The following is a 12,167-nucleotide window of genomic DNA, read 5'->3' as shown; positions in this document are numbered from 1 at the left end:
GCTATCACTGGATAATATCACCTGGTTATCGCGTTATTAACAACGCTAACCGCCTAGGCGATAAAAAAACCAGCGATAGCGGCATTTTGGGAGGTTATCGCTGGTAATGCAGCGATAAAACTACAAGGATAGGGATATCCTTGTTGATAGCCCATGGTGGACTTAGCCATGTAATCCACCTCCCATTGGATTACATGGCTAAATCTGAAAATTAGCAGACGTAAAAAAGCAGCATTAACCGTGGTTAGCGCTGCTTTTTTTCTCTCTAACAGGGTTAGCGTGAAGCTTGATAATAGGGGAAATGTCGCCTAGCGACATTTCTCCTATTATTTTTCTCTGGAACGCACACTTTGCATCTCATTAGAGATGCAAAGTGAAGCGTAGTGAAAAAGGGTGCTAACATGCGATTTTGCATGTTAGCACCCTGTTGTTGATACGCCGATATTTTTATCTCCGCTTCTTTGGCTTTTAACGCCAAAAAAGCAGAGATAAAGCCCTTGTTAATATGCCCCTGGGTCTGTATATCTACGGTGCACTATGGGCAGGATTGTAAACAAGCATTGGCTTAGCCAATAGGTCTCGCCTTTGGGACCTTATAAGTGTTTAGCCATGCAACAGTTGCATAACTAAATACTTATAAGGTCCCAAAGCGAGACCTATTGGTCATGCCAAGCGGCCGTGAAAGTGAAAGCGATCGCGATCACGATCAAGAATCATAGCGGCGAAAGTGAAAGTAATCGCGGTAAAGCGCGGTGCGCGCACCCGTGCACATACACTGTAGCTCTAGGCTGGCCTGGTAGCACTTTTTGGAGCCCTCTCAATAATTCTCGCCAGACCAGCGCATGCGCTGGGTCAGGCGAGACCTAATAATCTCCTGGCAGACCCAAATGTCTTACATGAGACTTGACCTGTCTACACGAGCACAAACAGAGCAGTAATTTGTCCCAAAGCTGCTGGGAGGGCCCAGGCCATTATGGGGCGACTGCAGTGTGGAGTTGAGACCTCATGTATGAGCCCCTGAGCCCGCACCATACTTTGCAGCAGCAGTACTCTCGCAGTGACTGCAGCTTGGTTTGAAAGGTGCCACATGCTCACCAGGGATTCGGGCACAGCACAAGATCTGATTTTCATAGCAGGGAGACTGCTTGCAGAATCATGTGGGAACGCCAAGTAATGTCGGACTTGCTGTGGCCACCTGCAAAGTGCTGCCAGAGTTTTCATTTTCATATGTCAAAGAACAAGCCGACTAAAAGGGGCGAGCTTCATATTCCCTTTGTGAGCATTCATAAATATGTCACCTCTGCTGATTGGTCAAGAGTTCAGACATACACTTGATTATGAAGCACCTCTATTAATTTTAATTTCAGTCAGGCCAGTCATAAAGAATATGCACAAAGATGTCTTCTTCATGGGTGCAGCATTCTGATGTAAGTCGGCAACGGCAAGTTCAGTCCCTCTCTTAGTGAAGAGGTTGTATGCCTGTCAAAAAGAAAATGAATTCTGCCTGTCACCTTCCTATAATCTCGTCTTTCAGGGCAAACCATTACTCTTTGATGTCAGAAAAACATGCCTAGTTGGCAGCTAACGAGCCTACCGAATTGGTTCCTAACCCAAATCAGTCAGTCCGACTCATTCAGAGCCGAATCATGCAGCACAATGGGGATGGCTTCCGACTGAGCGAGTACGATGACCAATTCTGACAGCTGTACTGACTCGATTTTGCTGAGACAAAACGGATTTGGGAATCGGTCTTTGGGGGGGCAGCAGCACGCCACTCTCTGGCCGGGGTCCTAAAAATCGGGTCCGTTGGGGTACCCCCCTTTCCTTGCATGCACAGTGTAGCGGACACCATGGGGTGCCCGCGACAGGGTGCAGGCTTTTCCCCACCCACCCCTATTTGCTATGGGAGCCTGTGTACACTTCAGTATACAGGCTCCCATCGAGTTCAATGGCAGTCCGAGCGAGTCCGTCACTATACGGATGCAACTGAATCGGTCAATCAGACTCCAGGAAAATGATTTGCTAAAAAAAACCTCCTGATCCGAGTAGTAGAGAGGGCTTTCCTAGAGAGATCGGAATCGGGCCCTTAATGTGTCAACACCCCTCTCTTCCTCATTAAGAATATTATTTTCTACGTCTTTTCTCCTTTTATTCTACTCTCTTACCCTAATTGTTCAAATCCTAAACTTAATACCTTTTATTCTCTGTCTTCGTTGACAGTTAAATGTACCCCTGTAACCCTCTCTTGAGATACATTGTTCCACTGTAAAACACCCTATAGGGTAAAGCATCACTATATAAAAAAAGCTTAGATAATTAAAATAAATAAATCATCATAGGCTGCGCCAGTTAGAAATTGGTAATTTGTTACTATTTGGTGGAAGAAGAACAGGCCCACTTCTCTCCTTTCAGCTAGTGTCGGAGCATCCCCATATACTGTGGCAAATGGACTCATAAGCTGTGTCCAGCACTTTTCCTGATCGTCATAATTTTCTTCCAGTGTGTACAATGCTCACTATCTTGTCTGTGAATATGCTGAAATTAAGTTTTAGATCAACTATGTAGAGATTCAACTATTTCATAACAAACAGGTTAGATAATGCCTACTAAACTCTAAATAAATAAATCCAGTATTTGTAAAGCGCGAACTACTCACCCATAAGGATCTCAAGGCGCTGGGGGCCATCGGGGAGATTAAGCGAGCTATTGCCCAGAGTCACGTGGTGCTGAGTTGAGCTGCCGCCGTCGCCGGGGATCGAACCGTGATCTCTGTGCTCCCTGTGCTCTGGAGTCAACCGCCCTGGCGCAGAGCCACACAAACTATGAGGCCCTCATTCTGATGTTGGTGGGCCCGCCACTGACAGGCTGTCAGTGGCGGGCCCACCAATATCCACTGAAACGGTCCGACCACTGGATTATGATCTGGCGGTCGGAGGCATCGGGCAGAGGGACCAGCTGCTGCTTTTCCAACTGACTTAAGGAGCCTATCGGGGCAGCGGTGGACCTGTAATCCCTACGATAGGGGCAGTGCCTTCTCAGGCACCGCTGTATAGATTAGGATACCGGTTTCCCTCTGCCTTTTCATGGCAGTCCAACGGCTCTGAAAAGGCAGGCGAGAAGGGACTCCGCTATGGGCACATCCATGCACCACGTGCAAGGAACTACGTGGTGCCTGGCACACAGTCTAAGAATGTTAAAAAATATGCCTTTTTCAATTGCAGCTTGTGCTGTACCCCTTTTCCAGACTGTAGCACAAGCTACAATTGGAAAAATCATCTTTGTGACCGCCTTGCTGGGGGAGGAACCGGTGACTACTAGTCAGGCGGTTCCACTCCCACTGCAATGTCATTCGGACGCTCGTCCAATCGGCATTGTAATGTGCCCCTTAATCCCTCATTATCCCCTGTTTTGACCTGCTAAGGCCATAATGGGGAAATAATACCTCTATGGGGAAAAATTAAACCTTGGGATATTTTCCCAAACTGTATTGCCTCACGGCATTACCACTGTGTTACTACCCAGATCAGAATAGGACCCTTCCTGTTGAAGCCTGAGGAAGCCATCTGTAGTTGATAATGGAGGTAGGACTCAAAGATCAAATTCAACAAAAAAGAAAAAATCTCATATATATCTACAACATTTTAAATTTAAAACAATGCCTTGGATTGCAATAGAAAAATTGGAAAAGCTTTGCAATATTCATATGTTTGACTGTACATTTGGGATAGTGGAGATGCTACTAACATTCTTTCTAGTGTATACTGGATAAGCAAGATAGTGAAGCCAAAGATGTATGTATGTATGTATGTATGTGCGGTCTTATATAGCGCTCAAATTACCCTTGGGCATCTCGGCGCTTGCATTGGGAACCCGTCCTGGTTTTTCCCTGTGAGATAACCCGTACTGGGCATCCCCAAGGTGAAAGCCAGGCATCCCGCCGCAGGGGGCCGTTGTGGAGATTAAGCAAGCTTGTTGCCCAGAGCTGCATAGTGTGAACTCGTGCTTAGAGTAGGCACCGAAGCGAGAATTATCGAGTCCGTGGACAATTGGGCTCCAGACCCTGCCTCGTCGGGAATCGAACCCTGGTCCCGGGTCTGACCTCTGCTTCAGGGTATGCCTCCTCTAACCAGTGACGTTATTTTAATTAGTGCTACGCCCTAGGGGCAAGCCTAAGTTTATACGACTTAGCGTGTGTTTTGGTGTTTTGAGAATAGTTTCATCAAGTCTACATCTGAGATTCATCATGCACACATGTGTGTGCATGTGTGTGTGTATGTTTCCGAGTGAGGTGGGATCACTGACATAATATCAATGCATTACATTTCAAAACACAAAAATATCAGTAAATAAATATTATTAACAAAAATATTGCACTCCTACACTTAACTAATAAAACGACAAATATCGAGATAACAAATATCGTTGTTAAATATATTGATCTTTACTTCTATCAAAAACACAAATATCAGAAACAAAAATATTGGCACCTCTGAATAACTATATAATATATCAAAAATATCAATCCACACAATAGCGACTACAATAATATTGCCAAAATAATTAGAGTAGGGGGGGCGTGGCCTGGCAGCCAAGATAGTGGACATGTGCTAGGCGAGCTCTGTCCAGCCTAAACATTTATCCTGAATATATCCTGTCGTCCGATCCTTTCCTGCACTCGGACCATGTACCTAGTGGGGCGCGAGTGGGGGTTGGGATCTGTGCCTGTTTTATCCCCGCATCTCAGCATGGGAGCGGTGGTGGTGGCGACCTGGAGTGCGGCCCAGGAGTAGCGGAGCTGTGCCGTAGCCTGGAGCGGTGGCTGGCACACGGAGGGTGACGTACCTGGGTCTCCGGATGGTCTACTGAGCCGATCGCCGTGTGTATGCAGAGGCGGCTTGTGAGGTGAGGGTGTCGGGCGGCAGCTTCTTCTTGGAGTCAGCCGTGGGGGTCTCATGCGAGGCTTTCCCCCTCCCCCGCTCTCCCGCTGGAGTTGTGGCTGAACTATCGGCGGTTATATCGGGCTGCGGGGGGCACTAGACTGAACCATCGGTGGTCTTATCGTGCTGCGGGAGGGGTGCTGAGAGGAGAGGGGCGCCGCGGACAGTGTCTGGCGATCGCCTGGCTGCCCTGGGGTCGACATTGGGCCCGAGCACCCTGAGTCATCGGATGTTTGGAGGGCCGCTCTCTGCCTCGCTCAGCATTGGCGGCGCTGCGCACTCGCTCCGGCGGCCATATCGGGTCGCGTGAGTTGGCGTGGGCAGCTCGTCATAGCCGAGTATCCCAAAGGTAGGAGGGGACACTACAGGGGGCCCTGGGGAGAGTGTGGGTGACCCCCTGGCTCCCAGGCATTGAGCCCAGTTGGAAGTGGCCATAACTGCTGCTGAGACGGTGGGGGGGGGCCCAGATGTGGTAGGGCGGGCCTCTACAGTGGGCGGTTGCCCTTGACTCTAGTCTACCTGATTTTGGTCATCCCTTGGGACCCCCTCCACTCGCTGCTTCTCTATTGTGGCTTGCCGGTGTTCCTGCACTCGGCAGCCAGGTCGGGTTGCACGGGACCCGGATCTATGGCCCAGGGGCCTCTCTGCGCCTTGCTTATCCTTGCACCTGTGTCGTGTCGGCCAGCTACTTTCACAGGAGTGTGACGCTCTTTCCCTATACGCAGACGTGCGTGTGGTCCTCGAACACAGCGGCCTGGAGGTCTAGTGCCGGGTGGCCTGGGAATAGGAAGGCTCAGTGGACGCCATTACGAGGGACTAGACGAGTGGCGGCTCAGCCAAACAGAGCACCCTCGACAAAGATACAGGCCCTGGGTCTGACGCTGTGGAGCCTGGAGGGCCACAGGGGGCTGTGCCAGACATACCAGACAATGCTGCACTCATGGCCGCTATCACGCAGTCCAGAGATGTCCTTGATGCTAAAATTGGGGCGGTCGGCGGCTCTGATGTCATGCTCCTCTGACAAGACCTGCGGAACGCGGTGGCCTGCATCACGGAGACTGAAACGCGGATCTCTGGAGTGGAGGACGGAGTTGCCATTCTGCAGAAGCGGGTGGACACCCTGGAGGCAACCCAGCGGGGCCCAGCGACACGCATGGAGGATGCAGAGGGACGGGCCAGGCGTAACAATGTTTGATTTGTGGGTGTCCCGGAGGGGTGCGAGGGGGGAAATATGGAGCAGTTCCTTACTCAGTGGTTGGAGAGCTGGCTGCCCCAGAGTCCCTGCCCCTCTGTTTCGTGGTTGAGCGTGCCCATAGGGCCTTTATACAGAAGCCTCCCCCTGGAGCCCATCCAGGCCGGTCATCGCAAAGCTACTGAACTATCATGACCGAGACGTCATTCTAAAACAGGCCAGGGCCAAGGAACCTCTGCTATTTGATAATTGATCTTTCCGAACTACACAAAGCTGGTCCAGCAACAGAGACAGTCCTTTTTGGCGGCCAAGGCTCGACTTCGCGATCTTAAACTTCCATACACTCTGCTGTATCCGGCCCAGTTGCGGGTGGTGTATCGATCCCAGACTCATTTTATTGACTCGCCAGAGGAAGTGCAGTGGACAGATGAGACAGTACGATTGCGTCCCCATACAACGCCTCGGCGGGAAACCGACTCTTCATCTAGTGAGGCGGCTCGTAAGCAGCCTCAATCGAAGCTCAAAGATCGCAGACGCTCCAGATCGAGCCGTCGATCCTGCTCCTGCAGTGCATCCTTCCAGGCTGGATCGGCTTCCCAGCAGTCTACATTGGCCTCCTAATTGGAGGGGGAGACCGCAGTCCTGTGTAACTTTGACATTGTTGCTTTGATAGGAGGAGTCCAAGGGAGTGCCGGCTTCTCCGTTGGACTTTCCCACGGAGAGGGTGCCTGCTGATGTTGGGCTGTAACTCGGGGATCCATTGGTCAAGGTGTGCCGGGACTCTCCATTGGGGTCCACTGACAGCACCTGCCGCGACAGAAGCTTCATCGTTATTGAAGTATAGGGTGGGTGGGGTTGTTGGGTTGTTTATGTTTCTGTCTACAAGTCGCACTTTGCTACAGTATTGTTAGACCTTGATAAACACAACACATACTTTCTTTTGCAACAGCGTATCTCATCAGGGTTTCTCATGGTTGACCCACCTAGAGGAACCCAGGTATCTTCTCGGACTCTCAAAATAGTGAGCTGAAATGTCAGGGGGGTATTAGATAAAATCAAGCGAGGGGCCATTCTTCAGCAGGCTAAGAGGGTCCATGCCGACATACTCATGCTACAAGAAACACATCTTATGGGCTCGAAGGCGCTCTGCCTTCAGCGTTTTGGCTACGCTCAGGTGTTCCATTCGGGGTTTGTGCAGGGGTCCCGGGGGGTGGCGATTTTGATTCACCGCCGAGTTCTATACACACATGTTAAGACGTGGGCAGACACCCAGGGGAAATACCTGTTCCTGCAGGGCATGATCAGGGAGGAACCAGTGATATTGGGCTGTGTCTATGCACCTCCTCCGCTATCATGGGGCCTTGTGGAGCGGCTTATGCCATTATGGGCAGATATGCCGGATGGCCTGCCCGTGATTGGGGGCGACTGGAATGATGTGCTGGATGTGTCCTGGGATCATTGGAGGTCCGGGAAGAGTGTAGCTGCTCGCCAAGTTACAAAACTTTCCTCGTTAGTGTCTGGCCTCGATTGGGTGGACCCCTGGGGCCGGTTGCACGGAAATACTCAGGGTTACACATATCTTCCCGCGGTCCAAAATTCCTACTCTCGCCTCGACTATTTGTTGATCCCTCGGGCAGCAGTCGGTAGGGTGGTGGGGGCGGATATCCTTCTGAGGGGGCGATCATTCGCCGATTACTCTTACAGTACAGATAGGCTGGGCAAAACAACTCTTCCGCTGGCGCCTCTCGACGTGGAACCTCCAGAAGGCAGACTACATGGGAGTGTCTGGAGAGTGTGCTCGAACAATACTTGACGCTTAATGTGGGACTGGTTTCTGGGGCCGAACCTCTGTGGGAGGCTCTGAAGCCCACCTTACGGGGCGTAGATATCTCTTGGAGGGAGGCTCTGCTACAAGCAGAGGCTAATATTGCAGATCTTGACCATCGCAGCAGAGGTGTCGGGGGTCACCGAGCACGGCAACAATTGTTGCTGGCGCAACAGAATTATGCAGCTCTTCTTATGGATGAGGCCTGCCTTACTTGTTCTACCAATGGGGTGATAAATCTAGCAAGATGCTTCATCGGTTGTGTCAGAGGATTTCCATTCCCAGCCCCTCCCCGGTATAGTAGGCCCAAATGGAAGGCCCCTCACAGACTCCCGGGACATTGCTGACAGCTTCTCTACATATTTTGCGGCGCTGTATGCCTCCAGAGAATGTCTCCACGAAGACGTGATAGGCCGGTTTTTGGATGACCTCCCGCCTTGGGGCCTGTCCGATGAGGCCAGCGCGGAGCTTAATCTCCCGCTCACGGCGGAGTAATTAGGTGCAGCCCTGGGTGATCTTAACTCAGGTAAGGCTCCGGGGCCAAACAAGTTTCCCTGTGAATTTTTAAAGAAATTCTTTCTGCAGCTGGGACCCCATTACCGTAGAGTGGTGGAGGAGTCCCGTGAGCGGGGGTGTCTTCCTCAGGATTGGCGACATGCGGAGGTTGCGGTGTTCTATAAACCAGGCAGACCCCAGACCAGCACGCTTCATATAGTCCCATTTCGCTCCTGAACGTAGAAGCTAAAATATTGGCCAAGGCACTGACCAACCGCTTGCGGTCCCTCATTACTACCTTGGTACACCCAGATCAAGCCGGGTTTATGCCCCAGAGGGCGACCCGACATAATATTCGCTGGGCACAGGTAGCTGTTGCGGCCATTAGGTGAACAGGCGGCGCTCTTGCTGGCAGATATCGGCAGGGCATTTGATTCCCTTAGTTGGGTATATCTATTCGCACTGCTACGCAGGTTGAATCTTTACCTGTGCTTTTTGTCCTACCTGTCCCCACTTTACACTGATCAATCTGCGTCGGTAAGCATTGTTGGCTCTACTTCCTCTACCTTTTCTCTTGGACAGGGTACCCAGCAAGTCAGCCCGCTGTCTCCATACTTGTTTGCACTGGCGGTTAAACCCTTGGCCGCCTGGGTACGCATGGACGCGCAGGTGACGGGCTTCGAATGGGCGCACGAATTGTCGGATCGTATTGCATTATATGCAGATAACGTGTTATTCTTTCTCACAGATGTAAATTGGACGGGGCCGCGGCTGCTTCGTATCATGCAGATTTTAGGGGAATCATCGGGTCTTTACTTGAATCCCAGCAAGTCTACCTTGTGGCTTCTTGGGGACACGTCGGGTCTGGTTGACTGGGCCTCGTCGGTTTGGGTTGTTCCTGGCGGGATGAAGTATCTCGGGTATTTTTATCGGATTCATCCACTGTGGCATGGGAAAGAAATTTGGTTCCGGTCTGGGAACTTGCTCGGGAGGATCTTAAGACACGGTCTCATATGCTGTTGTCTCTATATGGTCGATTGGCCATCTTTAAGATGGTCTCTTTCCCCTGTTTACTGTATCAATTACAGAATCACCCCTACCCGATCCCCTCTAGATGGTTACGGCACATCAATGCAGCTTTGGGTCAATATTTATGGGCAGGGGGAGCGGTGAGAGTCGCGCTACGGACATGCTTCCTTTCCACCTATTGTGGAGGACTGGCAACCTCTGATATGCTATCATATTACATGGCCTCACATTTACTGGTCTTAAATGAGTGGTGGTATGGGGGTAGAGACGAACCTGCCTATGATGTAGAGCGGCGTCTTATGGGGGATCTCTCCTTGCACATGATTCTGTACTCAGCACTGGTACGTAGATCCCTGCCGTTAGCGACCCAGGTAGTTTACCAAATTTGGAGACAGGCCTTGCAAAGGATGGGGTGGTGGAACACGCTGATACGGGAAACCCCCTTATGGAATAATGTCTGCTTGCCACAACTAGCCACTCTGTCAGGGTTTCGTGGTTGGGACAACATTGGTATCTCTACCCTGGGATACGTCATGCAGGGGCCGATCCTGAAGTCCTTTCAAGACCTACAAAAAGATTTTCAAATGCCAGAAACACAATTTTACAAATACCTTCAGTTTCGACATGCCCTCTCCCCTAGTCTGGAGGGCGTGGAGTCACTGGCAGAGTTCAGCCCAAAAGAAGCGAAGGAATTTATGGGGGACCTTCAGGATCATAAAATATCTAAGATCTACCAGTCCCTGGTGACTCACAGCTCCCGCATACTGCAGAAGCTCAGAGGGGCCTGGGAGGGTGACTTTGGCCCACTTGATGAGGAGGACTGGACGGAGGCCCTGGCATCCCCGTGGGGCGCAGCCATAGTGATACGTCTGCGCCTTGTCCAGTTTAAATATCTTCATCGGGTCTACTTCATGCAGGTCCAGTTATGGAGGGCGGGACTGGTGGCCTCCCCTGTATGTCTTAGATGCGAGCGGGAGGAAGGGACCCTGATGCACACAATTTGACATTGTCTCTCCTTGTCACGGTTCTGGAGAGGGGTAGTGACCTGCCTCTCTGAGATGTTGAGCTGGGACCTGCCCCATTCGCCGAAATTGGTGCTATTGCATGTCATGGATGGGATTGGGGGTTATATTTATAAACGCCATCTTATGTTGCTAGGGTTTACTCTGGCGAAGAGGGACATTGCTAGAGCATGGAAGGCACCGGTGCCACCCTCGGTGTCGGCTTGGAAGAAGGGACTGGACTTCTGTTTTGGCTTGGAACTTCCTATTTTCACTGCAAGAGGGTGCCCGCAGAAGCAGTATAACATTTGGAAGCGGTGGGCAGACTATCGGGGCTTGCTGTTGGAGCCGGTTGATGCCACAGGGCCCCTCCATTCAGTTTAATATTACCCTGCTGGTGCAAGCTGTAGTTTCTTGCATTTGCATTTATTGTAGTGTGCGGTTGTGGTGCAAAATGCACAGCTAGGCTGTTTCTGGGAGGCCGTTAGTGCGACTGGGGGGGGGGGGTTGTTGGGTGGGGGTTTGCATATGGTTTATTTAATCTGTATTGCTTTCCATTTCTTCTTGATCTTATCATTGAAAAGTCATGAAGCTTTATATCTATTGTGCAGATCTCTCTGGGTTACAGAGCCCTGCTTTATATGTGTCATTTAATGAATAAAATCTGTTTAAGAAAAAAAATTAGAGTATCATTTATAAAAATAAAAAAACACTTTTATGTAAGTAACTATTATTTAAAATAAACATAAAATTTTTTATGCGCATGTTTAAATTAAAAATGAACATATTACATCCCAAACTATTTACAATTCACCCCCAAAAATATAACTACATTAATCACAATATAACAAAAACATATTGCCATTACCTTCAAACATGTACACATCAACTTAAATATTAACTTTGGTGCCGGTTGATGAATTTTCGCTAAATTTTCAAAAAAAGTGGCCATCTCAGGTCAGCTTCTATCTTGAAAGTTTCGGGGTCATTCGTCAAGCGGGGACTGAGAAAAAGGGGGGTCCCATAACGCGTTTTCCCCATGTTCATTTCCATTGGAAACTTTAGACAAATCTACAGCCTGAACTGCTGAACGGAATTACACAAAATTTGGCAAGAAAGTAGGTCTTGGTTCAGAAAGAGCCCTTTTTAGGTCTCGCCTAGACAGTGCTTGCACTGTGTCTCCGAGACATGCAGTATACACTTTAGTGTGGAAGCTTCGTGGAAGCTCCGCCACTCGCCACCCATCTTTTTTATTGGCTTAGGTCAGTAAATGCTGCTTTCCGATTTGTTTAAGGCTTGCTAGTCCCTCCTCATGACGATTATGTCATCATTTGTAACCTTCCAAGGCTAATTGACCCCTTTACTCACCGCACTTTCTTCTGGGGCCCAGCCTAATCACAACGGTGAGCAGGCGATGATGTGCTCACTTCCTGGCCGGGGTTCTGTCGTTTCCAGCTCCCCGTCTGTAAGTGCTCCCCCTGCATGTGCGTGCATGCCCATCAAACCGCATTGGCGTGTTTTCACTCCAGGAAACAGTTGACTTGTATAGATTTATATAGCGCGAACTCGCAAACTCGACCCAAAGGTATTGAATTGCTTTACATGAGCATCCATTACATTACACAAGGACACATTATTCAGGCACGGGGAGATAAAGTGATTTGCCCAAAATCACAGAATGTGGACGC

This window comes from Triturus cristatus, chromosome 5_1 (assembly GCF_964204655.1).
Source record: "Triturus cristatus chromosome 5_1, aTriCri1.1, whole genome shotgun sequence".
Classification (NCBI taxonomy): domain Eukaryota; kingdom Metazoa; phylum Chordata; class Amphibia; order Caudata; family Salamandridae; genus Triturus; species Triturus cristatus.
The sequence above is the reverse complement of the archived record's forward strand: the minus strand, read 5'-3'. Positions refer to the sequence as shown.